Consider the following 26545-nt stretch of genomic DNA (forward strand, 5'->3'; position numbering starts at 1 on the left):
TGCCCAAGAGCCTCCTTTTCTTCCCCCACTGGGTTTAGGGAGCCTGAGAGGTAGCATCAAGACTTGCTGAGTTCCCTCCTACCTTGAACTTCTTTGTTCTTTGTGTAAAGATCAACTCCCCTTCCAGCAAAGAATGAGCTTCTGGCTCCACCCAAAATCAGATTCTCGCTTAATTGGTTGCTTTGTATAGCAGCTGTGAAGTCTAGGTGGTAATCCGTAATTGGAGGGAGAGAGGTGCCAGCAGGAGCGCTATATATGCTCGCAAAGTGTTCAAGGGGCATCCTGGGCAGGTCTGGTCACTTTCGGTGTCCATCCTTTGTATGTGCACCAAACAACCCACAAGCTCAAGAAGTCATTCTGATAAATCAACCTGGCTACTCAGGGGGGGGAAAAAATAAGTTGGGGATGGAGGAAAGAATGAGCTTGATTGAACGCGCAGAGTGAGGTGTCCGTTCTGTAAGTTGCTTGCTTTCTGTCATTACTTATCATTGTGAAACCTGCTCTGTGTGAATGCATAAAGCTGGGGCACCTGTATTTGCTGCACCATGATATGACGTTCAGTGAGAATTCTGGGGTTTTTTCCTTTTAATATTCAATTAAAAGAGCTGTTTTCATAGTGCCAAATGACTCATTTATCCAGTTGTCTAGTAACGTATAAACAAATGTAAACAAAGGTAGCTTGTACATATGCATTTGTTTTCTACCATCTAGTCTTAAGAGCTCTTGATTCAGTTCTTAGAGGTAGTTAATGGGCAAGAAAAGGTAATGTGTTGCACTGTAAAAATGAGACATTTGTTCTGTGGCATGAAAGCTTTATGTCTGTTCATGGCCCACCCCCACCCCCAAACTTCCACAGTTATCCAGACAAGCTTTTCCTTCTGTGAAATGTTCATCCTCATTCAGTCCAGCCCAACACTTGAGACAGGAACTGCTAGCTAGCTATCCCCTGATAAATATCCTCCCCTTCTTACTTTAATAAAATAACTGATTCTGGCTGGGGAAATAGTCATCCGAAAATAAAACCCCAGACCCCCTTGCAGCAAGATGTGCCCAGGTGGCTAATTTCTGGGCAATGGAACACAGGTGGAGAAATGCCCTGAAAGAAAGGAGGTATGCTTGTCTCTGCCACTCCTTCTTGCCTGCTGCCAGGAATGTGGCCCTGGTGTCTGGTGCTTCAGGAGCCGTCTTGGGCCATCGGAGGAAATGCTCTGCTGATGGCAGAGCAAAACCGTCGTAGGCACCCAGCTCCCTGCTGACTGCATAGTCATCATGCCAGCCTGGCACTGCCTCCCTCTGAGCTCAGTTTACCTAAGAGAGAAGTCTACTATCCCGTGTATGTCACTGCTATTGTGATTTGTCCTTCACTTGCAGCAACAGAACATAATTCTGGCCAGTACAGTATGTGAGATGTTATAGGGGAAGTTAGATCTGTACCGAGGGAGTTTATGTGGAAAAATAGTATTGAGGGGCGCCTAGGTGGCTCAGTGGGTTAAGCCTCTGCCTTCGGCTCAGGTCCTGGTCTCAGGGTCCTGGGATTGAGCCCCACATCGGGCTCTCTGCTCAGCAGGGAGCCTGCTTCCCATGTCTCTCTCTCTCTCTCTGCCTGCCCCTCTGCCAACTTGTGATCTCTGTCAAATAAATAAACAAAATCTTTTAAAAAAGAAAAATAGTATCGAAGCTAAAATTTGAACTCGGGACTTTCGACTCTGCTGACAGTGCCTTTCCCATGTCTTCACAGGCTATTTGATAGTTGGTTTTTCTTTTTTGCTTGATTACTATAGGGAATTTTACATTCTCCGTTTTTTTTCCTGAATTGTGAAATTTGAAAACAGACATTTTAAGAGTGTTATTAAGGTATAATTGCTATACCAAAAAAGGCACTTATTTCAGGTATACAAAGCGATCATTTGGGGCATATACAAATCCGTCTTGAAACCATTGCTACATATCCATCACTTCCAAAAATTTCTTTGAACCCCTTCAGGTTTTTTATTTGTTTTGTGATTAGGATACCTGCTTTGAGATGTACTCTCTTCACAAATTTTTCAGGGCACAATACAGTATTTTTGACTATAGGCACGATGCCGTATAGATCTCCTAAACTTACTCATCTTGCATAACTGAAACTATGCCCATTGAACAGCTCCCCACTTCTCCCTCCCCACAGTCCTTGGCAAGCACCATTCTACCCCCTGCTTCTATGAATTCGATTATTTTAAATACTTCACATAAGAGGAATCATGCGGTATTTATTCTCATGGGACTGATTTATTTCACTTAGCATAAATATTCTGAAGGTTCACCCATGTTCTAGCATATAACGGGGTTTTCTTCTTTCTTTAAGGCTGAATAATATTCATTTCTCTGTATGTATATACAATATTTTCCTTATCCATTCATCCGTTGATGGACATTTAGATTAGTTCCGTATCTTGCCTATTGTGAGTAATGCTGCAGTGAACATGGGGAGTACAAATTGCTCTTTAAGATGCTGATTTCAATTCTTTTGGATATATACCCAAGAAGCAGGATTGCTGGATCATATGGTAGTTCTATTTTTAATTCCTTTGAGGAACCTCCATACTGTTTTCCATAGCAGCTGTACCATTTTACATTCCCACTAACAGTATACCAGGTTCAAACTTCTCTGCATCCTTGCCAACACTTAGCCTTTGTGGGTTTTTTTTTTTTTTTTCGTAATAGCCATCCTGACAGGTGTGACATGTTAGCCCACTGTGGTTTTGATTTGCATTTCCCTGATGATGAGCGATGTTGAGCATCTTTTTATATACTGACTGGCCATTTGTAGGTCTTTGGAGAAATGTCTATTCAAATTCTTTGCCCGTCTTTTAATCCGATTATTTGCCTTTTTGCTAATGGGTTGTAGGAGTCAGTTATATATTGTGGTTATTAACACCTTACTGGAATATGGTTCACAAATATTTTCTCTCAATCTATAGGTTGCCTTTTTGTTCTGTTGATGGTTTCTTTTACTGTGCAGAAGGTTTTTAGTTCAATGTAGTCCCATTTGTCTATTTTTGCTTTTGTTGCCTGTGCTTTTAGTGTCATAGCCAAGAAATCATTGCCCAGGCCAATGTCAAGAAGCTTTTCCCCTATGTTTTCTTGTAGGAGTTTTACAGTTTCAGGTCTTACATTTTAAGTCTACAATCCATTTTGAGTTGATTTTTGTATATGGTGTAAGATAAGTGTCTAATTTCTTTCTTTTGCATATGGATATTCAGTTTTCCCAACACCAGAAAATGGATCTATATTTTTAATTCTCAGAGCTCACTCTGAATCTTGGAAAAGGTCCCCTCCAAATGTGTTACAACTCAGCAATTTGTTTGGAATAAAATTGTCATAGTCTGTTCTATGTTCCCCATGTAATGTGTGTAGTATTGGGTTTTCTGAGTCAGACCTGAGCATAATAAGGATCAGCGGTTCTGGCCTGTTGGTTAAGACTGGTTCCAAGCATCGCCAACATTTGCAGCCCATCCCCTTTTATGGAAGTAGCCTTAGAGAGTCACGCGGTAGTTTCAAATCTGTTGAATTCTAGTTGTGAAAGAACTATTTTAAGAGAGTTGCCACAGTAAAATGTTTATTAAGTGTTTATAAATGTATTAGTCACTGTGCAAACAGAGGAGCAGGTGGTCTTCATGCTCCCACCCGTTCAGATCACTAAAGCAAAGCCACCTGGAAAGTTTCACACAGTGATTGACCTTCACCCTTCAGAGCGTCACTTTCATTAAATTCAGCAATGAGGACTTTGACATCTCCTGAAATATCATTTCCATGTGCCCTTTGTTATTAGGTTATTAGGCCTTCTGTGAGTCACGTAGGGTGGAGCTGAGATTCAAGGGTATGGCTGCACAGTAAGGGTAACACTGGGGAATGATCTGGAAGAGGGGGCTGGTCACATGGGTGCTGCTCAGGTGCCTCGAACCCAGGACTGACTTCGTTTTAAGGAATCATTATTAGGAATTTAGAAGGCCTGAGAAACTGTAATCATCAAGCAAGTTTCTTCCTAGGAACCACCTAAAGAGGAGACAGGTGTTTTGAGCCCCTTATTTCTTGTGTTCATGGCCAGTACTAGCCTCTGAGCCAGCTCCTGTTACCTGCCTTTGCTGTCTTTCATCCCCCAGGAGCCCACATCCAAGGGCTTATGGACTTCATGGATGGCCAGAGGAAGCTACAGAGTGTTGACTTGTGTGACTCTTAGTAGTTTCATGGTAAAAGAGGTGATTCTAGGTCCTGTTACTCCCCCTGGTCAGCCTGAGTTGTGATGACCATGTGGTATGGTGGAAGAAAGCACTGAACTCTATGTTTAGATGCTGTCTTAACCAGACCTTTCTTCTGGACCTCACTGTCTTCGTTTGATAAATAAGGGAATTTGACCAAATAAGCCGATACCAACATCATGCACAGACAAGGCCTTCCATCCAGCAGACCTTCCTTAAAAACGATCTCGGGGTGGGGGGGGTTATGGACATTGGGGAGGGTATGTGCTTTGGTGAGTGCTGTGAAGTGTGTAAACCTGGCGATTCACAGACCTGTACCCCTGGGGATAAAAATATATGTTTATAAAAAATAAAAAATTAAATAAAAATAAAATAAAATAAATTAAAAAAAAAAAAAACTATCTCGGGAAAAAAATTGAGGTGGACTTTAGTTGCTAGAGTCCCTGTGTAGACCAATGGGTTTTCTCTAAGTGGCTACAAGAAAATCTGTGTCAGCGACTTCAGTGAGTGGTTAGAGTGATGAGTGAACTAGAGCCACCATCCTGTTGACTCCTAGGATGCAAATAGCCAAGACCTAGGGAAAAGAGATCAAGCAGAACCCAGACTGTGGGCCAGAGTAGGGGGTCAAAAAACAAAGAAGAGAGGGGAGGGGAGTAGAGGTGTCCATGGCAACCAAGGAGATGAGACCGAGAGTCTGGAATAAAGGAGTTTCCCCAATCCTGCTAGGCACCTCTCACTGCCTAGTTGCTCTCTTAGCCCTGATGATGTTCCACGTCTCTGGTAAAGTGAATTAGAACTGGCTTGACATCTAGTATGAAAAAAAGTTTATCAAGGTTAGAGGATAGATGGAGATTAAATCCAAAGTGTATACTTAAGAATCATCCTTGAGGGCGCCTGGGTGGCTCAGTGGGTTAAGCTGTTGCCTTCGGCTCAGGTCATGATCTCAGGGTCCTGGGATCGAGTCCCGCATCAGGCTCTCTGCTCAGCGGGGAGCCTGCTTCCCTCTCTCTCTCTCTGTCTACTGTGATCTCTCTCTGTCAAATAAATAAATAAAATCTTTAAAAAAAAAAAAAAAGAATCATCCTTGAGTCTTTTGGCGATGGCAGAAGAGAGAAGCCTTAATAAGCCCCATGCTGTTTTAAAAATAATAGCTGACTTCAGTACACACTCAGCACATTACGTATATTAACGTACTAGCTCACGAAGTATGATGTGTATCCAGGTTCTCCAGAGAAACAACCAATAAGATATAGGTCTACATAGAAGAGACTTATTTTAAGAAACGGACGTACTTGATTTTAGGGACTGGCAGTTCTGTAACCCCTTAGTGCAGGACGATGGGCTGGAATCTCAGGCAACCTTGAGTCTGAAATCTGGAGAACAGGAAGGATTTCGGGCTGTTGTCTTGAGCCAGAATTCTTTCTTTTCTGGGAAAACTCAGTTTTTGCTCTTCAGGCCTCCCAAGTGACTGGATGAATTCCAATCCCATGAAAGAAGGTCCTTACTAAAAGTCACCTGATTGTAGAGGTTCATCACATCTGCAAAATACCTTCACAGCCACACCTGGATTGATTGCTTGATTAAAACACCGAGGCACCACTGCCTAGCCAAGGCTGAGACCTGAAACGTAATCCTCACAGGTAGATGCTGTTTTAAAGGTTATGAAAGTACCTTCCCAAGGTCTCCTCTTACTGGATGGAGGGGCCAAACAGTCTAAGAACCCGCCTCTCAGCCCGGAAGCTCTGCTGCCTCCCCAGAACAGCAGAACTCTGGGGAAGGTTTTCCTCTGGGGTCTAGGAAATTATGGGGTAGAGAAGTTACAGTCAACTGACGGAGCAGGGTGCCCAGCTGCAATTTTTAAAAGCTCTTTTTGTCCTTTTTGGGTCACGGCGACCCTACAGGGTAAAATAAGCCCTGTCAGGAGAGACATTTTCTTATCTTTCCCTTCTCTCTTCTCCTCGTCAAGCGCCGCATCTCTTCCCCACCCTGCTTGCTTTAATTTCCTTTGCTGTTTCTCTCCTCTTTCCCTCTTTATATCCTTCCTAAAATTACTTCTTCCTAAAAAAAAGGAAATCTGAGGGACACCCCAGTGGCCCGTTGGTTGACGAGGTTTCTGGCTCTGGTGGTGATTTCCGGGTCCTGGGAATGAGCCCCAGGTCAGTTCCTGCTGGGGTGGCGGTGGGGGCGGGGTTGAGTTTCTTTCCCCTTCCCTCTGCACCCTCAGCCTGTGCTTGCTCACATGTGTGAGCACACTCTCTAAAATCTATCTTTCTAAAAAATGAAAAAGGGAGAAAATAGGGGATTGGATTTAAAAAAAAAAAAAAAAACACACAACTTCCTAGTATCTGTAGTGAGGAGGAAAATGGAAATTCTTAACTCCCTCCAAAAGGCAACCTCGGATTTCTTCTAGTTACTAAAGCAGTGGTTCTCAAACTGCTGCACAGTGGAATCCCATCTTCACTATAAAAATGCTGCTGCCTGGATTGCAAGCCAACATCTCTGGCGTGGAACCCTCATGCTAGAGCTGGTTAAGACTCGCCAGGTGATGCCAATGAGCAGCCCAGTCCGAGAACCAGAATTAGAAAATACTGGCTAAGACCCATCCCTGGTGATGGGAAGTCACAAGAGTAGTTGCCTCTGGGGGAGGACATGGGGTCAGAAGGACAGGGAAGGAAATGGGGGTATTTGGTACCTTGTTCTGGGTGGTGTTTACCTCAGATTTTTGTTTTCTATATTCTTTAGTGTATATTCTTGATACCCAATCTAAAAGAAATGACTACATTCATAGATACACACATGATCTGTGGTTCCCTCCCCTGGGCTATTGGATTTGTGTGGTCTGGGGTGTGGCCGGGGCAAGGATGTGAAAAGCTTCCCAGCTGATTCTAGTACCCACTGTGGGGGAAGCCGGGACTGTCGGGAGAGGCTGACCAGCAGCTTTGTCTTCACAGACCAGAAGTACTGGATGGAATTGGAAACTCTTGGGCTTCTCTTTCCCTCGATTCTATATTAACAGTGACCCTCTTGATCATATTTTCAAGTACACTATACAGCCTCTTATGTACAGTCCCAGAAGCCTAAAGGTTCTCAAAACTAATTTTTCAGTAAGGTTGCACCACAGCATTTGGCAGTAAAAGCTGATCTGCACTCTTAGAAGGCCAGAGACCTATCACTGGCTTCAAAAAGTCCTAAGTTTCCCTTCAGAAATACTAATTTGGGGATGCCTGGTTGGCTCAGTTGGTTAAGCATCTGCCTTCGGTTAGGGTCATGATCCTGGGGTCCTGGGATGAAGCCCCACATTGGGCTTCTTGCTCAGCGGGGAGCCTGCTTCTCCCTCTGCTGCTCCCCCCTGCTGGTGTGTGCACACCCGCTCATAAATCTTAAAAAAAAAATAAAATAATAACTCATGTTTAGGGTACTTCTTTTTTTCCCCGCTTATAGGTATTACTGAATATAGGAAACTTCTAAACTTCTAGTTCTAATAAATTTAATCTCAAAACCATCTGGCTCAAGGGTTTCAGGTAAAAGACTATGAACCTATAGTTTCTTTACATTATTCACGATTTTCCTCTCGGAGGGTCAGCTCTCCTCTAGGGCAGTAGCCTACCTCAGGGGCAGTCCATTTTCCAGTTGCCTCTTGGCTTGATTTATGCTAACAGCATGACTTTATCTCAGCAGGAACCAACTCCATGTTACCCACCATTGCATCCCTGTGCCTGGCGCAGAGCCTGGCACGGTGAGGCCCTGATAAGTGTACGTTGAAAGAATACTGGAGTCTGCTGTGCGTTGGTTTCTCTAGTTCACTCTGAGAAGGTGGCCTTTTCCAATGTTTTCCCTAAATTCTGGTAGAATCATACTTTGACCTTTGTTTAATTATATCCAAATTCCAAAAGGATTATGTTCTAAGAGGCAGTCAGTCATTTGAAGATAAGGATTCTTTTTTCCCTCAAGTTTTTATTTAAATTCCATCTAGTTAACATACAGCACAGTGTTAGTTTCAGGTGTAGAACTTACCGATTCACCACGTCCTGTGGTGCTCACAGGTGCTCTCCCTAATCCCCATTATTCATCTAGCCCATCCCTACCCACCTCCCCTCCAACCACTCTCAGTTCTCTATCATTAAGAGTCTGTTTCTTGACTTGCCCCTTCCCCCACCCCATGTTTATTTTTTGTGGAAGATAATGTTTTAAAGAATAGATTGACGGGCACTGGGTGGCTCAGGCAGGATCCCATTCTTGATTGTGGCTCAGGTCATGATCTCAGGGTCGTAGAATCCAGTCCCACGGCAGGCTGCCACTCAGCAGGGAGTTTGCTTGAGATTCTTTCCCTGTACCGCTCCCCAGCTCACACGCGCTCTCTGAAATCCGTTTAAAAAAAAAAAAAAAAGGTGGGGCGCCTGGGTGGCTCAGTGGGTTAAGCCGTTGCCTTCGGCTGAGGTCATGATCTCAGGGTCCTGGGATCGAGTCCCGCATCAGGCTCTCTGCTCAGCAGGGAGCCTGCTTCCCTCTCTCTCTCTCTCTCTCTGGCTGCCTTTCCGTCTACTTGTGATTTCTCTCTGTCAAATTAATAAATAAAATTTTTAAAAAAGTAGATGGATTCCAACAGTAGGTGAGAGAACCCTGTGTAATTCAAAAGTGCTTTTGCAAATAAACCAACAGTATTAGCTATATACTCTTACTGATAATAATTTGTGCTCTCCTGCCCTCTCCTCCCCTGCATTGTAATCACATGCATGCTTCCTCTGCTAGTTTTCAGACAGACTTAGAATCAAGAAGTTCCTCATCATGCTATTCTCAGGGTTCAGGTGGAAGGAAATTAAAAGCCCCATATGTAGTTCTAGTGTTCACTAAGTGTCCTTTCAACTCCTTTGATCCTATGAGCCATGGGGACCTAGTGAACTGGGGTCAAACGAAGACCCAGTGGAGAGGCTGGCCCAAAGTACCAATTCTGACTCTGTTTGGCTGGAGGAGAATGTGGCAGAAGTAAATTTTGAGAGCAGCAAGGGGCTAAAACCTCATAAGCCATGACAAGAAGCTTGGGCTTACTCTTTGACATGCACACCTTTGGAGTATAGATAAATGGTCTAGTATCAAAATCCCTCTGCAACTAAGCCATTCAGCCTGTCTGGCCAGGGAACAACACCTTCAGAGTGTTGAAGGTGCTCCTACAATCCCCTCTGCTGTTGTCAGGTTGCTCAAGAACTCTGCCAAGTGGTTATCTGTGCCACTTGGCCCTGTCTCCAGGCCTTGGCACCTGCAGGAGCCGCTTCCTGAACACCAGAAGCCTGGTTTGGCATGAGATGCCCTGAGGTTGAACTAGGAAAAGATTTCTTCTCGTGGTCTCTGCAGATGGCTACTAGGCAGTACTGGGAGTCAGAGAGGAGGACCTGCATACAAGGTCACCTTCCCACAGCCCCGGACACTTGCCAGCCACTAACTAATGGAGTATATATGGTGGTAGGGGCTGCACAGCTAGATGCCTAAGATAACTGGAAGAGGGGCCCCTGGGTGGCTCAGTTAAGCTGCTGCCTTTGGCTCACATCATGATCTCAGGGTCTTGGGATCAAGCCCCAGATCAGGCTCTCTGCTCAGCAGGGAATCGGCTTCTCCCACTGCCCCTCCCCACCCCTCATGTGAGTGCTCTCTCAAATTACTTAATTTTTTAAAAATTTTATAAAAAACTTAAGTGGAGTTAGCAGCCTTCCTGAAATATTTTCCAAGGGTTAACTGGAAATCCATAAAAATAAAACCTATACCTTCATAGGGTTTCTTTTTTCTTCCAAATTGAAAAGTTTAGCTATTTGGAGGGCAAGTATTTGCATCATGGCTTTTTCCTGTACTAATTCATAATACTGGTTTTCATGGACTTCTGACATTCTAAAACTAAACCAAGAATTTAACTTCTTAGTAAGAAAAAAATAGTTTGAAGAGTAGGAAGACTTCTTTGCAGAGATTGTCAAAACCTACATTTTTTCCTTATTTAAAAAAAGCTAATAAACTTTTAGAAGCTAATAAACTATTAGAAGTGGTGTTTCTTTCTCTTGAATCTAGGATCTGCTTTGATTTTGTTAAATTGGGTCTCATTTTATCAAACTGTGATCTGTAGACTTCCTCAGGTACGTGATAAGTCAGGCCATCTTCTACTACTGATTTCCAGAAGAAACAAAAATGAACCAAAAAGAAAATCTGCCCCATTATTAAATTTGTGCTCTTGACACCTGTAGTTGTTACTACTGTAAATACGAGGGTTTAAACTGTTAGTTTGACAACCTACAAAGCTTTTTATCACAGAAAGCAAGAAAAATCAATGCTGAATTACCTCAGGAATATTATTGATGACCTAAATGTCATTTTCTGTTTTTATTACTTTTCATTGTATTTAACTTGTAATTCAAACCTCTTTCTAATTAATTTGGTTTGGCTCGGTTGGAAATAGAAAAAGCTAACTATCTAATAGGTGACACATGTCGCAGAGAAACCTTACAACATCCCCATTTCCCCCAGATCAATCAACCATGAAACAACTTGCCAAACTTGTGTTTTCCTAGCAAATTTTTAAGAAATACAATAAAATTAAATTTGTCTAGTCCAAAGAAACGGAGAGAAACATGAAGGCACAAGAGTGACCCCCGAAAGCCCGGCGTTATCTAGCTGTGATCTCTCTCCTAGTTGTTAAAATATCCTGAAGCACTCGATCATGTTGCCTTTTAATTTTAGAGCCATGTGTTCGATTAGCAGAGTGCACATGTTCCTGATTTGAACTTCTGGTTCCCTGGCTGTTAACCAGAACTCTCGGCTGGCTCGGACAAGGTCTCGAGCAGGTCAAAGGCCTAGAGCCTACATCTTGGTTAGATCTTACCGGCATGGAAGCCAGAAGCCTGGGTCAGGGCAACCCTGCCTAGGACGGCCCCTGATTAAATTAGGCCTCCATTTATCAACTACACAGAGAGTACATTTAACCTTTCAACTCGAGAGTTTCCATGTATCTTTATTTCCAAACAAGAAGGTGTGTTTTCCCGCCAGAGTCTTAGTCCAGCAGCAATGAAGTGTAACATGCACCTTTTCCTAATTTCATCTACCCCCAGATTGAAAGAACAATAATAGCATGTAAGACGTACCCTGGGAAGTACCCGATCTATTTTCCAAGTTTGTAAGTAGGATATTCTGACATTTATGGAAAGCTACAATTGTCTACCCTTTCATTTTTTATAGGAGTTTAATATTTTTCTTTGGCTTCCTTATTTTCTCATTTCAGTAGATGAACGCTGTTTTGTCAATTAATAGATGGGTCCACATCCTGAAAATCCATATGTGGCAAGAGCAAGAAACTACTTTCAGAAATTGATTTCTTTTAACTCCCCCTAAGTATTTAGCTTCAATATTACTTTGAAACATTTCATTTCTTCAAAATGCACTGCTCCGTTCGCTACGAAATTCCCATTAAACTTCTAATGAGACAGATTAAATAATACTTTTAGAATAGGTTTGGGTTCCCCCACCACCGACTGCCCAGTTCTGTCGAATCACTTTCTCCTGAGGAGTCTCTGATCCCTCTGGCTGCTAGGACAGATCTGATGTCTGCCAGGGACCTCCATCATGCCCTTGTCTGTTGACAGCACAGCACAGCAGCGGTGAGGAGGGCACTAAGGCATGAGGGATGGTGTGGAGGCACTAGAAGGGACTCTGACTCCTTGTTCATTCAGTGATTCTCTAGGTCCTCGTTGAGTGTCTCCTTTACTCCAAGCACAGGGAGTTGGGTGAAGTAGTGGGTGAAAAGTCCCTCTCGGAACTTTCTGAATTCTTCAGCATCAGTGTCCTTGTCCTATGTCAGAACAAGGTTATCTATAACTACATGGTGTAGCCTTCAAGATAAAATTATTCTTAGTGTTAAGAGAATTGGTTTTCCTGTCATTACATTGTTTCTGCAGAATGCTTGTTCGGTTAAGTACACTCCTTTCATGTGACATCTACAAATCCCAGCCCAGAATGCAGGTTCAAAGTGGGGAAAGGCAGCAAAGAGCCTCTAGGAGGAATAGTCTTTCCTCAAATAAAAGAAAGGTAAAATGAACTCTTTTTAATTACTTGAAAGTGGCTGCCAATCACCCCAACATAGTATAGCTCTTCTTTCCCTCGTTAGTATGAAATCTAAATCTTAAGCCATTTTGGACCTTTTCTAAAACGTGAGGTGGTTTTGCCAATTCGCTTTCATTTGGAAATAAGTTTTAAATTTCCTATTACATTTATAAACTTACAATTTCAAAACTGCTTCATGCTTTGCTCTTACCTTTTTATCTCCATTTTGATGCCAAACTTCTGATCTTGAGGTTCTATCATTTTAAAGGTTATTCTGAATTTGATATTTACCAGGAAAAAAAAAATCACAGATCATCTTTATTGTTAGGCTCATTTTTTGGTGTTTAATTTTCTGGATATTTGATAGGTGAGTCAGTAAAATGTACTGAACCCTAAGTGTGAACACAGTACAAATATCATAACTGTGGCTAAAACTAGTGATGGGGGAAAATGTACTTGAATTCTGTAATTTTCTGTTTCTAAATTCCCTATACTTTCACAACCAGTGAAACATACTTATTCACTTCTCACTTTTTGTTGAACAGCCCTTCTTGAGTTACTGTTTCTTTTGTTGTTAATTTTATTTAATTTAGTTAGAGCTATTTGAAAATACTAGTTCATTCCCTCTTTCCACCCTGGGGGTTTTTTTCCCCCAGAAACCTAATACTCAATATTCTGTATTTAAGGACTGCCAGTTTGTAGCTACCAAGACCATCCATTAGTTCAGACACCTAATCAACATTCAGAAAACATTTATTGAGCACCGAACAGTAGGTGTAAATCTTAAGATGTTTTTTTAAGGTGACGGAAAGAGGATGGCTGGATGATCCTCCTGATTGTACTAGGGAGGCCTCTTGACGACTTCTTTCCAGGCCAAAGTGGCCTGATTTTTAGAGTGTTTCAGCCCCTTGTGGAGAGAATGCCAGGGACCATAACCCTGAATGCCACTGGCCTAGCTGGACGGAGTGGAGGACCCCTCCCTCTCTTCCACGTGCTTGTTCTGCAGGGGTTGGTTTCTTCACAGTCCACTTTCCCTAGCCTCGTCTCCAGTCCTGTTAGGAAGCTGAAGCCACTGACCCGCAGATTTCTTAGACTGGGGGGCATAGGAATTAGAGTCCCCTGGGGCCAGCTCAGGAGCAGCTTGAAGAAGTAGAGAAGTAGAGGCTCAGTGTCTCGATGTTTCATTGAGTCTGAAACTGCTTTTTGTGCTTGTTTCCCTTTTCCTCGCCCAGCTTACCCACTCCTCCTTCTGTTTTGCCTTTAAAATATTTTAATGAGCCTCCTTTCCACCTTCATAGCCTCTGCAGTCGTTTTCTTCCTCTTCTTGCGCTGATCCCAGAGCAAGTGTCTATGAGACTTGATTGTGGAATGTTTCTGAGAATTAATCAATAACACCTTGAGGTCTTCCAGCTTAATTTGTATGTATTTATCTTGGAATATAGTACACCTCTTTCTAGCATGCAGTCTTGTAGTTGTTTGGATGTTGGCAGGTTTTCGGAGTGGGAGGGGAAGAAGTTATATTTTTAGCTATAGTGATTCACTTCTTAAGTGGTGTACAGTGTAGTCTGTCCTCCAGTTGATTTACTGCATATGGAATCAACTCTAAGTACACTCTACAATTTCAGTGGTTTACAAAACCAATAAAAATATAAAATGCCGAAATAAATATTTAAGATTCCTTTTCTGCATTGCACTAAGGATACAATGAAAATAAATTTTAAAAGAAAGAATTTGCACTTGAGGAATTCAGGTAAAGTCATGAAGCTATAATTAAAAACAGTTGTAGGGGCCAAGTAAAATTTGGAGGAGATAATTAAATTTTACTATTCTTCTTATTTTTATCTTCTATTCAATTTAAACAAAGCCAATCTTGATGGACTATAAAATACACCATATGTTATCATTTCAAAATAAAGTTCTGTGTTTGGCGTGTTTGCCGGGTGGCTGTATGCCACCCCTCCCTGCATCCGAATCCTCCTCAACACGGCTACCAGTACACTCAAGTCCCATGTGATGACCCTCCACACTCTCTGATTTTTAGATGCAACCCCGACCTAACTCCTCCCCCACAGACATGCACGAGCTGGGACCATCGTTGTCTGCTCTTACAACAAGCCAGACCCCTTCATTAGAGGCCATCTCACAACCCACTCTACTGAAGTTCATGGTTCCTTCAGTGTTAAAATATCACTCCCTATAGAAAGCCATTCCCAGAGACTGGCCCAAAGCAGGAACTCCGTGGTTCCCAAACTTGGCTACACATCAGAATTAATGGAGATACTTGTTTAAAATACAGATCCCTGGGACACCTGTGTGGCTTAGTCAGCTGAACACCAACTCTTGGTTTCAGCTCAGGGCATGACCTTGTGGGCAGTGAACTCGAGCCTTGCATCACACTCTCCACTCAGAGGGGGTCTGCTTGAGATTAGCTCCCTTTGCCTCTCCCCCTGTTTGCGTAATCTTGCATGTGTGCACTCTAAAATCTTTAAAAATATACAGATTCGATTCCCCCAAAAAAAGTTGTTTAAAAAAAAAAAAACAGACCCCGGAAACCTCCTATACACCTACCAAATTGCAGTCTGGATCTAAGATCTAGAAAGATGGGTTTTATCTGCCCCCCGCCCCCGGTCACTTCTGCTACAACTATCTGGTATTCTCCATTGTCGTTCTGGGAACCACTGGCATTATGGAAAGAGCTAGTAATTCGGGAGTTTGTTGGACCCAAGTTCAAATCTTAGTATCTGTTCTTATCTAGCTACCCACCTTATTAGACCTTGGGCCTCCGGTCTAGCACTGCAAAATTCCAGTCTCTTTACCAAAGTACTTGAGGGGGGAAGGATGCTACATAAGAAATCACCAAAGTAAGCTGGTATATCAGATAGTTGGACTATCATAATCTGAAGGTGGTCCAGTGAGACAGACTGCTTTCCTGAGTGGCATATGGTAGCTGGTCTCATTTATGTTTTGGTCCTGCTGTACTGGATATCAGCAGCATTCCTTACTCCCCTCTCGAAGTGTAAACAAGTTTTGTCTTTGATCCAGAACTCTCACAGTCATTTGTGCTTCAAATGATTCCAAATGGAGAGTGAGTCTCCATTTCCTATACATTAAAGCACTTCATCACATAGTGAGTTAGGACAGAGGGCTCTGTGTGCCAATTTGAGACCTGAGATTTCAGTGTCAATTAAAGATTTTTCTCATTCAGAAGAGACTCCTGTAGTCTTAGAAGGGACTTCGGAAACCATCTCCTATAGCCCCCTTACATCTGAGCTCATGCCAACAAATGTTTGGATCAGAAAAATCCTACCAGCCCCCCAAGAGGAGTTGGAAACACAGTTGAAGAGTGACCTATGTAATCCAAAACTCTAAGACATGTTAAATTGTTTTAAACTGTTGGTTTAGCCAATGGCTAAATTGGCTACAATCATCTATGGTATAATTAATTACTGTACTTAGAATCCTATAAAATGGGATTAAACAGGTGGATTCCTTTACAAGCTCCCACATCTAGACACACTTGGACCCCTAACTTCCCTCTGTAGCTTTTGAAAAGGAATCCTCCTCCTTGGCATCTGGGGGGCCTCAGTTGATGAAGCGTCCACTGTTTCAGCTCAGATCATGATCTCAGGATTGTGTGACTGAGCTCTGCATTGGGCTTCACGCTCAGCATGGAGTCTGCTCGAGATTCTCTCTCCCCCGGCTCTCCTCTCTCTACTCCTCTCCCTGCTCCCACATGCACACTCTGAACTAAATAAAATTTTTGAGAAGGTTTTCCCCACCCCCTGTAAGTTGGTTTATGAGCCGTGAACAATCTTGAAGATTTAGAGGTATAATTAACTCCATTTGCCAAAGCAAGAAGCAAAATGTATTTGTTGCTCATTAAGTACTTGTTATGATCTGGATTCTGGAACAGTGATTTTATATAGATGAATTCTGTGTATAACCTCATATTTATCTTTATAATCATCCTGAGAGTAGATGCTCTTTGACTCAGAAGAGAACTGAGGCCTACTCAGGCTCCCAACTAGTAAATGTCTGAGCTAGGAATCCAGTGTAGGTCAGTTAATGGCATTAGACTAGGATTTAGGATGAGGTTCCTAAAAGTTTGAATTAAATATCAAAACTATGAACTTTGGACTTCTGTAAAATGTCACATAGTTTCAGAAAATTCAAAGAGTCCCTGAAACCCATGTTAATAGTGTAAGTTTCTAGGTCTTGCTTGATAGTAAAGATTGCTCAATAATTATAAGCCTCACAATTTTTTCATGTACTTCACATCTTCACATCTAAAATGGGAGTACGAAGGAATAGTCTAGCAAATGGTACGTGTATTCTGTTGGGTTTAAGTGTATGTTACAACTGAGTGTTCAGGTTCTTTTTGAGTACACAGAACCACCACCCACCCACCCCCCCGACATACACATACACATACACTTTTTTTAAGACTGTTTTGTTTGTTGTTTAGAAGGTGTACTCTAGCACTCATTTTTGCTTAGAGAAATAAGAGTAGTAGGGTTGCCTGGATGGCTGAATCAGTTAAGCATCTGCCTTCGGCTCAGGTCATGATTTCAAGGTCCTGGGGTCAAGCCCCATGTTGGGCCCTCTGCTCAGTGCGGAGTCTGCTTCTCCTTCTTTGTGCACCCATACGCTCTCTCTAGTAAATCCTCTTTAAAAAAAAAATAGTAATAGAATTAAGAAATACTAGGCCCAAGAGGGACTTTATAGATTGTCTAGTATAGCCTTCTTTACAGATGAGAAAAAAGGACCTCTAAAGTCTGAGACTTATCCAGTGTCACACAACCATTTAGAGATGGGGTCGGGCCTTGGGTCCAGGACTTCAGATACTTATTCAGCACTTTTTCTAATATACTAATAGTTTTAAGGAAACAGTCTAAAGAAACAATAGGTAGGTCCCTGGTTTACATTTGGAGTCCATGGCTCTTCAGACAACTGGAACATGTTCTTGCTTGGTTGAAAATGAAGTAATAGAGATTCAGCACAGGTCCTCATTTCAGCCCTATGAAAATGCCAAAAGCAGCTGGAATATATAACCAAGAATTGTGATGCCACAATGAGATTGGGAACACTGACGTGTCAGACGGAGCTGTAGTCTGGACTGTCAGAAGTTCGGCAGTGTTTACTCAGAGGGGTAATTCCTTTGTCTTCATCCATGAATGTTTATCATCACCAAACTGTATGCTGGGCCCTGTGCTTGGGCCCAGGAACACAGGGACACATAAGATCTAGTCCCTGTCTTCACAGCAATCTCGAGTGGGCACTGGAGGAGTCAGCAGACAAATCCAGGCTGTGGGCCTGCCGCATCTTACATAGTGGGGGGGGGGGGGGGGGGCACTGACCACCATCCGAGGTTCCAGAGGGTGTCCTGGAGACATTCCTCCTCAGAAACATGGCTTCTTGGCGTGCCTGGGTGGCTCAGTGGGTTAAGCCTCTGCCTTTAGCTCAGGTCATGATCTCAGGGTCCTGGAATCAAGCCCTGCATCGGGCTCTCTGCTTTGGTGAGGAACCTGCTTCCCCCGCCCTCCTTTTTGCCTGCCTCTCTACCTACTTGTGATGTCTGTCAAATAAATAAAATCTTTAAAAAAAAAAAAAAAAAGAAACACGGATTCTTATTCCTTCAGAAGGCTTTCTCCTCAGAGGAAACTATGTTAAGTTTGTGTTAGCAGAGGATTGGCCAGTGTATGTGGTTTTCCTTCCATAGGGATTCCTCTTCCAGAAGTAATTATGGACCCCCAACCAGACCAACGAAGAAAGAGGAGCTTGTTTTCTTTTATGAGGCAAATAAGTACCACCCCTGGCTTTTCAAGAGTGCCTCCAGTTATTTTAACAGACAGTGAAAGGTTCTCTGAATATAATTCTCATCACTGTCTATATAGACCAAGTACATAGAATGATAAATACCACTGAGAAAAGTTAGTGGTATGACAAAAACAAACCACATGGAGATTGGACTGTGCACACAAGGAGGTGGGTGGATGGGTGGGGTTGTTCCGTTGTGTCAACAAAACTGATAACGAAGCCGCCATTTACTTTTTACAAGAGAAATGGATGAAAACTGCATTTGAATACCACTCATTCACTTCTAGCCAGTCATCACTCTGTTAATAATTCAGCATATTTGTTGTTGCTTCAGAATGATTCTGTCCTAAGCTGTGAAATGGTAATGACATTTTGAGGATTTTGAGTTTTATGATACTTTTAAGTTGCAAACAACTTGTAAGCCGGAATGATAAGAGAGCACGAGAGCAAGCACGTTCGTGCGTGTGTTGATCTGAACTAATACATACAGGAGGGTTCCATCAGGGATTTCTCCATGCATTATAATGCAAATTGCAGTTTTAAACCAGCGAAACTATTGATGGCTTTATTGAATGGAATAATTTATTACAGAAATATTTTAGTCAGATGACATTTCATCATCAAATAACAGTAAACACAATAGCCATTTCCCATAAGACCGTTCTCTTGAGCCAAGAGCTTAAAAAAGAAAATAAAACTTGCCTTGTTCCAAACACAGCATTGTACTAAACAGTTGTTTATTACACTGTAGGAGAAAAGCGTCCTGCCAGCCAGACATGGTGGACCAAGAAAAACGTGCCATTGTGTCAGGTCATTCCAAGAAATATCCGTTTTTCCCCCTCCTTTCCTAATGATGTTTGACAAGTGGAGATGAATTTTTAAAATCCACATCTCTTTTATGCCATTCTTTGGGATAATACTATAAAATCTCTCCTCGGGTACTTGGAGTATTACAACATCAGTGACCTGTCCGCAGCTGTATACGGTTCTTCTTTAATACCATGTAAAGCTACGGTTTAATTCTAATTTTCTAAAATAGATTGAAGTATGGGGAGAGCCACAATTAGGTGCACTTTTCTAGCTAGAAATCAGACCACAAATTGGACTTCATACTTACAAAGATGAAGGCGGTCCAGCCGCACACCAGCAGTTGAGCAAATTAATTGGAGCATGCAGATTTGTGTAAAAACATATGTTTCGATTGGGGAAGCCTTTTTTTTTTTTTAATGCTGTTTAAAAGTTTTTTGCAAGTTCCTGTGAATAATGTATACATTATCTAATTCCCCTCTCCCCCCCAGAAGTCTTCAGATGGAGCTCCTACATGCCAACGGTCTGTAACTTGGGCATTTTTGTCAAAATGGGAATGCCTCCTTCCTACCTTTTCTCTGTTAGTTGGTGGCAACCCTTTTCACTTAGTAAGCCTCATAACATTTATTATTTTTAAATTGTTATGTGATTTTTTAAAAATGTCGCCTTGTTTCAACAAGGCACAGACTTAGGAGCCAGAGCTGGAGCCTCTGAGCCTTGATTCATGTGAACATATAGTGAACATTTGGGAAATATAAGTTGGAATTTGCTGGAAAATGTGGATTAAAAATAACTCTCACATAAAGATTTGAGATAAAGTATGCAAAAATGCCTGGCAGTGTGCCTGGCACTTAACTGGGAGTTTGGGGGGCGGATGGGGGGGGCGGGTGTCTCACTGTAGGGTTGAGGGTGGAGGTAGAGCTGAGGGAGCCCCGCGGAGGAGGATCGGTGACGGCTGCGTGTGGTGGTGGTGAGCTTGGACATCTCGGCGGTTGTGTCAGTTATTTCAAAGGGGGGGAAAATCAGTCTAGAAAGCAGTACTTGCTTAAGGCAGTTGTGAAGAGCTTCACATTTAAATTTCTTGCCATATTCCTAGAATGCAACTTGGACAGTATACAAGTAAAAAAAGGAAATATCAAATATCACTGGTCTTTGTGCCCTTGTTTGCTTAAGAATATGTCTGCTCAAAATTTTTCTGTTACCCTTAGTATATTTGCTTTGCAGCAGTGAAGAAGCTCTCGTTCTGTGGCTAAAATCTCCACTCTTAAAGATTTGTTGGAATTTCGTTAGACCTCGTCTTAAATAATGCGGGAATGTTGAGTGCCCCCATCTCCTCCGCCCTCCCTTTCCCTTTAGTTCTGTGTGAGAAGCTAAATCCCCCCGTTCTCAACTTCTTCATGTGCTTCACACCTCTCCTCCCCTCTATTTTTTTACTTCAGGCCCATAAGCATAATTGTTGTACCATGGAGACTCGTGTAGAGAGGCTGGAGGTCCTATAGACTTCATTTTCGAAACCAGTCCTATGCGGATTTCATAGCACTGCATGTGTGACTTTTTCCAACCAGAGTGAAGCCATCGAGTACCGTTAAGTAGTACTCTGTTTGAGCCTGGAGGAGATGCGTTATCTTCCTGAATGATCTCAGGAAGTTGATTCCAAATGTCAGGCTTACTTGGCTTTCACGCAGTTTCACCAAAAGGGGCCCCTCTGACTCTTACTTTTGTGTATTTCTAAGAATGGTGTGAATGACTTAACATTCATATGAAGGAAGTTCCAAGCTGTTGAACCAGCCTAGGGAAAATATCCGGATGTCAATCACAGAAGAGCTAAGGCTGTTCTCCTGTACTTGGTTTCCCATCATCGTAAAATTATGAATGTTGTAATTTGCCAAAAGAGGCCCTGAGCAGTGATGACCACTAATTTCAGTCCTCTTTCTGATGTTCTTCTGGACCCTGCTGTTAACCAAAGAGGAGCTTGGGTAGGCCGCATACTTGGACCCACTAGGCTTTGGTGATTTGTCTGAAGCCAGATGATCACTGACCCTCTAGCAGTGTGGGACTCTGTAATCCAGCAAGTTCATTAGCCATGTATTGGGGTGGGGGGGGGGGGGCCTTAGGACATCTATAAGGCAAATGGACACAAAGGCCTATAAAGATACAAGTGAGACTGATACATTCACGTGTATCGTTCGGCCCAAAGAAGGCCACTGACCACCACCTGAGCCGGTGATCAGACCTGGAATTGTCCTACACTCAGTACCTTGAAATCAGACTCCTTAGTGCCTGGCTCCTGGAGGAAAGGAACCAGTTCCCATTACCTTGCATAGACCACTAAATTGGAAGTTGAGCATCTCTAGGGAGCTCAAATATTTGTCACAGAAGAAATTGGTGATTATGCCATAATTCTTGACCCTAAGATTTATTGTAACTGAGAAACTGCTTGCCCAAAGTTTAATTTAACCTTCTATTTGTTAGGACCTGTTTGACCCCCTTTATAAATAACTAAACACATGGTTTCATGTACATCTGTGAAATTCCTTTCAGAATATTGGCTAATACTTTAGTAATTCTACCTAAAACTTCATCAAATTGAGATCAACAACACTAAACATGGAGACCTATAACCCATGTTGATATAATACAGAGCTCATTAATCCTGACATGCCCTAGGTTCCAGAGTTAGATGCTGACAGTGTTCTGAAAGCAAGAGAAAATTAAAGTGCAACAGATGAGTATTTCTGAGCTAGCATGCAGGTCCTTAATATTAAGTCGATTTCACATTTAATAAAAGTTCATGGCAACAAAGCTGAAAAATATGTATTTTTAAAGTAGCCTTGTATTCCTTTAGATAAGTTGGGTTTTCATTCCTATCAATTTCCAGTCTTGTTGCCATAATGAATGATGGGTACAGATTAGCTTATATTCTTCATCTCTTCCCAGCTCTGCTTAATAGGAACACTATCTTTTTTAAATCTAAAAAAACCCGTGATTCTGCGGGTGCCTGGCTGGCACTCTTTTTCTCTATCTCAAATTTAAAAAGTCTTAGAGAAATTTTTTTTTAAATATGTAATTCTGAAACTGCCAAATCTGTAGATTCCAAATCTGTAGTCACTTGTCCACTGTGTGTGTCATGTACTCCCCTTGCAGTGGGCCTGCCATCTCATTGTAACACCCTGTGGTTTTTAATTCTATCAACATAATTTTTTGTCCACTGTCCTTCTGATCAGACACATGGACACAACTCCCTGAAGATCAATTGTTCTATGCTACTGGAGATCCTACTAGACCCCAGCCTATAGGCCACCAGTATATCATATCCCTACCTCCAACCTGCTCTCCTTCTCTGTCTGCCATCACTCCCTCTAGCTCTGTGCTTTTCTTTGCCGCCAGGCGTCTTCGAAGAGTCCGGCGTACTTGGGTCTCCGCTCCACCCAGCTCTCTACGTCTACATGTGGACTGCTGCTGTATCCCTACCTGCATCACACCTGGCAGAGGCAGGCACCCTGGTCCTTCTCTTGTCTGAACACTCTGTCTTGATGCTGAGATCCCCCTTCTTGCCCACTTCTCCTTACCCAGTTGGTGCCTCTCTGACTGTGCCGTCTTCTTCACTGGTTCCCCTTTCTCCACCAGCCCGGGGCATTCTCCATCCTCCGACCGCTTCTCTTGTTATTGCCCTAGACAAATATGGCTGACATGGCTGTCTTCAGTGTAATTTCCAAATTTGTATCATCAGTTCAGATATGTTTCTTGAGTTCCATTCATTTTTTTTTTTGCCTTACTCATTTTCAAGCAGACTCTTGGGGGGACAGGGGAAGCTCTTAAATGCTAGACACAGATGCCTTTATTCTTACCCTCCCCCTTGTCCTCACCTTTCCATCCTTTTCCATCTTCCATGCTCCTCCTCACCTTTTAGAGCCACCTAGAAATACCACCTCCAGTGAAATCCTCCCCCACTGCCACCCCCCCACCCCCACAGTAGCATCCCCAAACTGTGGTCACTTTTCAGAAATGACAGTGTAATACTCCACAGCCATGGTTTCAGACTCCAAATTCACATTGTCAGTTGCATTAATGGAGTTGCTATACTGTTACGACTGACACAGAACTAGGGACCACATCTATGTCGTCCCAAGGCAGGGATTTTTACCATCTAACCTCCTATCCCTTCACCTCTCTATATACAAGTGATGACCGATTCTAATTTAAAAAGTTGTTCAGCCCTTTACTGTTGGAATATCCCATCTCCTATTGTTCCCAGAGCTGCATTAAGATTACAATGAATATACGTTAACTCCCAAAATCTATAGGTTAACTAATATTAGGTAAGTTGCTATGTTCTTAGCTTAGCCCTGCTGTGGTAATCTACATCTTTAAACCTTTTACTAATTCTGAAACAAATTGATTTTAATGGTACTATAAATAAAATCAGTTCTGTCACTTAAGGATTGATATGTTTGTTTGAAACATATTAAATGTCCTTTTAATTTCATTTCCAGTGTGTAGTTGTAGGAATCCTAGAAGACCAACATCAGATTCTATGACATTTCCTATTTCTCTACATAAGTTAGGTTGATTGTATTTATACTTTCTGATAGGAATTCTACAACTTAGAGTTATTAAATTGGACTAAGGCTAATATGCTTTTACTTACCTGAAAAGGTAAAATGTTGCCCCGTATTTAAAGAGAAATAATAATTATATTTTTTAAAGCTGAATAGTTTGAACTCAGACGTGATTTTTAAAAATTTTTTTTAAACTCTAATTAGTCCAACCTGACACATACAAATTAATGTTACTTTTGGATGTTTGGGGATGCCTGATAAAAATCCCATTGTACAGAATTTAAAGGTTTGTGGACACAAAAGGAGAACTACCCTCTCAGGGGTTATGGCATCAAAAGGTAAAATATCTCCATTAGTTTCACAACAAAATTATAACCTGAATTTATTTTAATAACGTTTAGCAATTAAATCAAATTCGTAACATTTAAACACACTAATAATACTGAATCTTTTTATCTCTTTATAAGAGATAAGTCACCAGTGTAATAGGGACTGTACGGTAAAATGGTACAGCAGAACTTTCTAAGCTCCCTCTGCCCTCCCTGGATAAGAAGTCAAACCTCAATCCTAACTCTAGCCCCTAAGTCTCTGGAACTCGCTTAGCTTTCGTAAATACCTCAGCCTCTTAAGTAATCCATATAAAATGTATGGCTGGTGCTATTTTCTCATGAGGGGGTAGGGGAACAAAAAGTACGTTTACAATTTGGTCATTGAATCCGGATTTCTCCTTTCAGCCTTACCCAGATTAGCAAAGTAAAACACTGCCTTTTCCCTTGTTTCCCAAAATTTAAAGAAGAGGCTGCAAAAGTTCCAAATCTTTTGTACTGCCTGTCCCTAGTACCTCAATTCCCTGGATAATTACTGTCATTTCACTCTGGGTAATTTATATATAGTTGCCTGAAGAAACTTAACTCCTCTCTTCCTTACACACACACACACACACACACACACACGGTGAAGGGTTCCAAAATTGTAAACTGTTTTCTTAAGCTAATTCTATTCAATCCTTTAAAATAAAGCTATCAAAGCATTTTAAATAAAACTTCATCAAACTATACTAAGCACTTTGAAAAAGGAGATGAGCGTTGAGGAAATATATACCCTAAATCTTCTGTGACTTTTGTTTTTCATGGATTTGTTTTTAAGTCTGTATATAGTCCAACAAACAAAATGAAGACACAAAATGAGAACTTCTGCTGTTACACTATTGCACACATTTTTATATTTGCTGAATGAACAGCATTCATCCTGAGTTTCAGTAAAAGGGCAACCCTTTGTTAAGCATCTCTGAGTCTAAATATCAGTCTAAAAGGCTTCTTCTTAAAATAATGCCCCACACATGATATCCTTCTTCTTCATGGAAATTACTATTTCCATCTTCTTAAATGTCTGATCCTGTGCTAGAAAGCTTAAGAGCATCTGACCATCTGAAGGCATTATAGTGAGTCTTCAAAATATGGCACCGGGGCGCAGCCCTACCAAAGAGAGATCCAGTCCAGATTACCCAGTGCATAATCTTGGCGGAGATAAAAGAATTCTTTCAAATATGACTATAGTCTGTTTCTGCCAAACCTGCACTTGGTCATTAAACAAGCCTAAATGGCATTATAAATGTGTCTGTAGCTCAGGGTGATTGATCTGTGTTGGATAGATCATGAAAATAGACAGAAGGCACAAGGGTTCCTTCCCTGTGGAAATCGTGCTGGTAAATTGCCATATGTGTCCCCGTTAGGAGCCTAGCTGAACTGATTGTGGACGTAACAACTTTACAGACCGGACTTTGGGTCTCTTGAGATCGTCAGTGTCTATGAAATCTAAAATAGCACCTTGATCTTGAGTCTCAAGCACAGACTTTGGCAGGGGATCGGGGCTGTTGCCAGGGAGCTCTCTCAGTGCTAAATTCTAAGTACGTCTTACCCAGGGTTGTTGTCGTTCAGCAATCTGGTTAGAAGTGGATGTGTGTTAACCTGAGAGGGAAGGTAGGAATGCCGCTGTTCTAATCTTATATGCCACAGAGGTTGAGATGATAAATTTAAACTTAAAAGGTAAAAGTCCCAATCACATTTTCTTGTAAAACTATTGCAGCAAACTCTGTGAGAGAAGACCTGTAAGTGTGAAAAGCAGTGACTTGAACTTCCCTCTGAACATGCCAGTTATAAACCAGTGGCTCTCCTGCTGGGGTAGCTTGGGGAAGCTCTCGAAGTAAACAAAGGCAAATGATTAAGTAAAGCGAGTAATAGCACTATTTCTAAAACCATTCAGCCCATACTGTGTATGCCATTAGGTTCAAGACCTAGACCAGACCTCAGGGAAATAGCTGTGCAGAGATACTCCACATAACTCTTCTGCCTGCCATTCATTTATTCAACAAACATTTATTCAATGTCCACTACGTGCCATACACTGCTAAATGCCAGGTAATGCGAAAGCAGACAAGGTACTGCTTTCATGCAACATTGTGTCTCTGGAAGTGAAACATGACATATAAATACGTAACTGTAACGTCTCTTAAATTTAGTGTTTGGCGATGAGAGACCTGTTCACTTGGCCATTTTGCTTTCTGGATCCCATAGAATCGTAAGCCCCATAAATCAAAGTAAATTGTATAAATCCAAATGTTTTACAGTGTTTATAGCCTATATTTGTAGTTCTAAATATCTCATTAAAAAAAGAAATAGCAAGCCTACGGTGCCTGGGGAGTCTCAGTCCGTTAAGCCTCCAACCCTTGATCTCAGCTCAGGTCTTGATCTCAGGGTCACGAGTTCAAACCCAGTACTGTGTTCCACACTGGGCATGGACCCTACATTAAAACATTAAAATAATAGCAAGCCTAGTTACTATTTATAGAAGGCATTGAACCTAATACTAGGGATTTGTTATTTAGTATCCAATATTGAATGAGAGTTTGCCACAATTAGTTGGTCATTTTTTTTTCTTTCTCCTTCCCCAAATGTTTCTTTAAATAGTGATAAGAATCTATTTTTGGTTTCTTTAAATAGTGATAAGAATCTATTTTTGGTTTCTTTAAATAGTGATAAGAATCTATTTTTG

At 41.9% G+C, this 26545-nt stretch overlaps 1 protein-coding gene across 6 annotated transcripts in view; it reads left to right on the forward strand.

Moving 5' to 3' along the window:
* The window catches only part of CDIN1 (CDAN1 interacting nuclease 1), a 203824-nt gene that overhangs the window by 159077 nt on the left and 18202 nt on the right, over positions 1-26545 (forward strand). The window lies entirely within an intron of this gene.

This window comes from Mustela nigripes, chromosome 13, assembly GCF_022355385.1.
Source record: "Mustela nigripes isolate SB6536 chromosome 13, MUSNIG.SB6536, whole genome shotgun sequence".
Lineage (NCBI taxonomy): Eukaryota > Metazoa > Chordata > Mammalia > Carnivora > Mustelidae > Mustela > Mustela nigripes.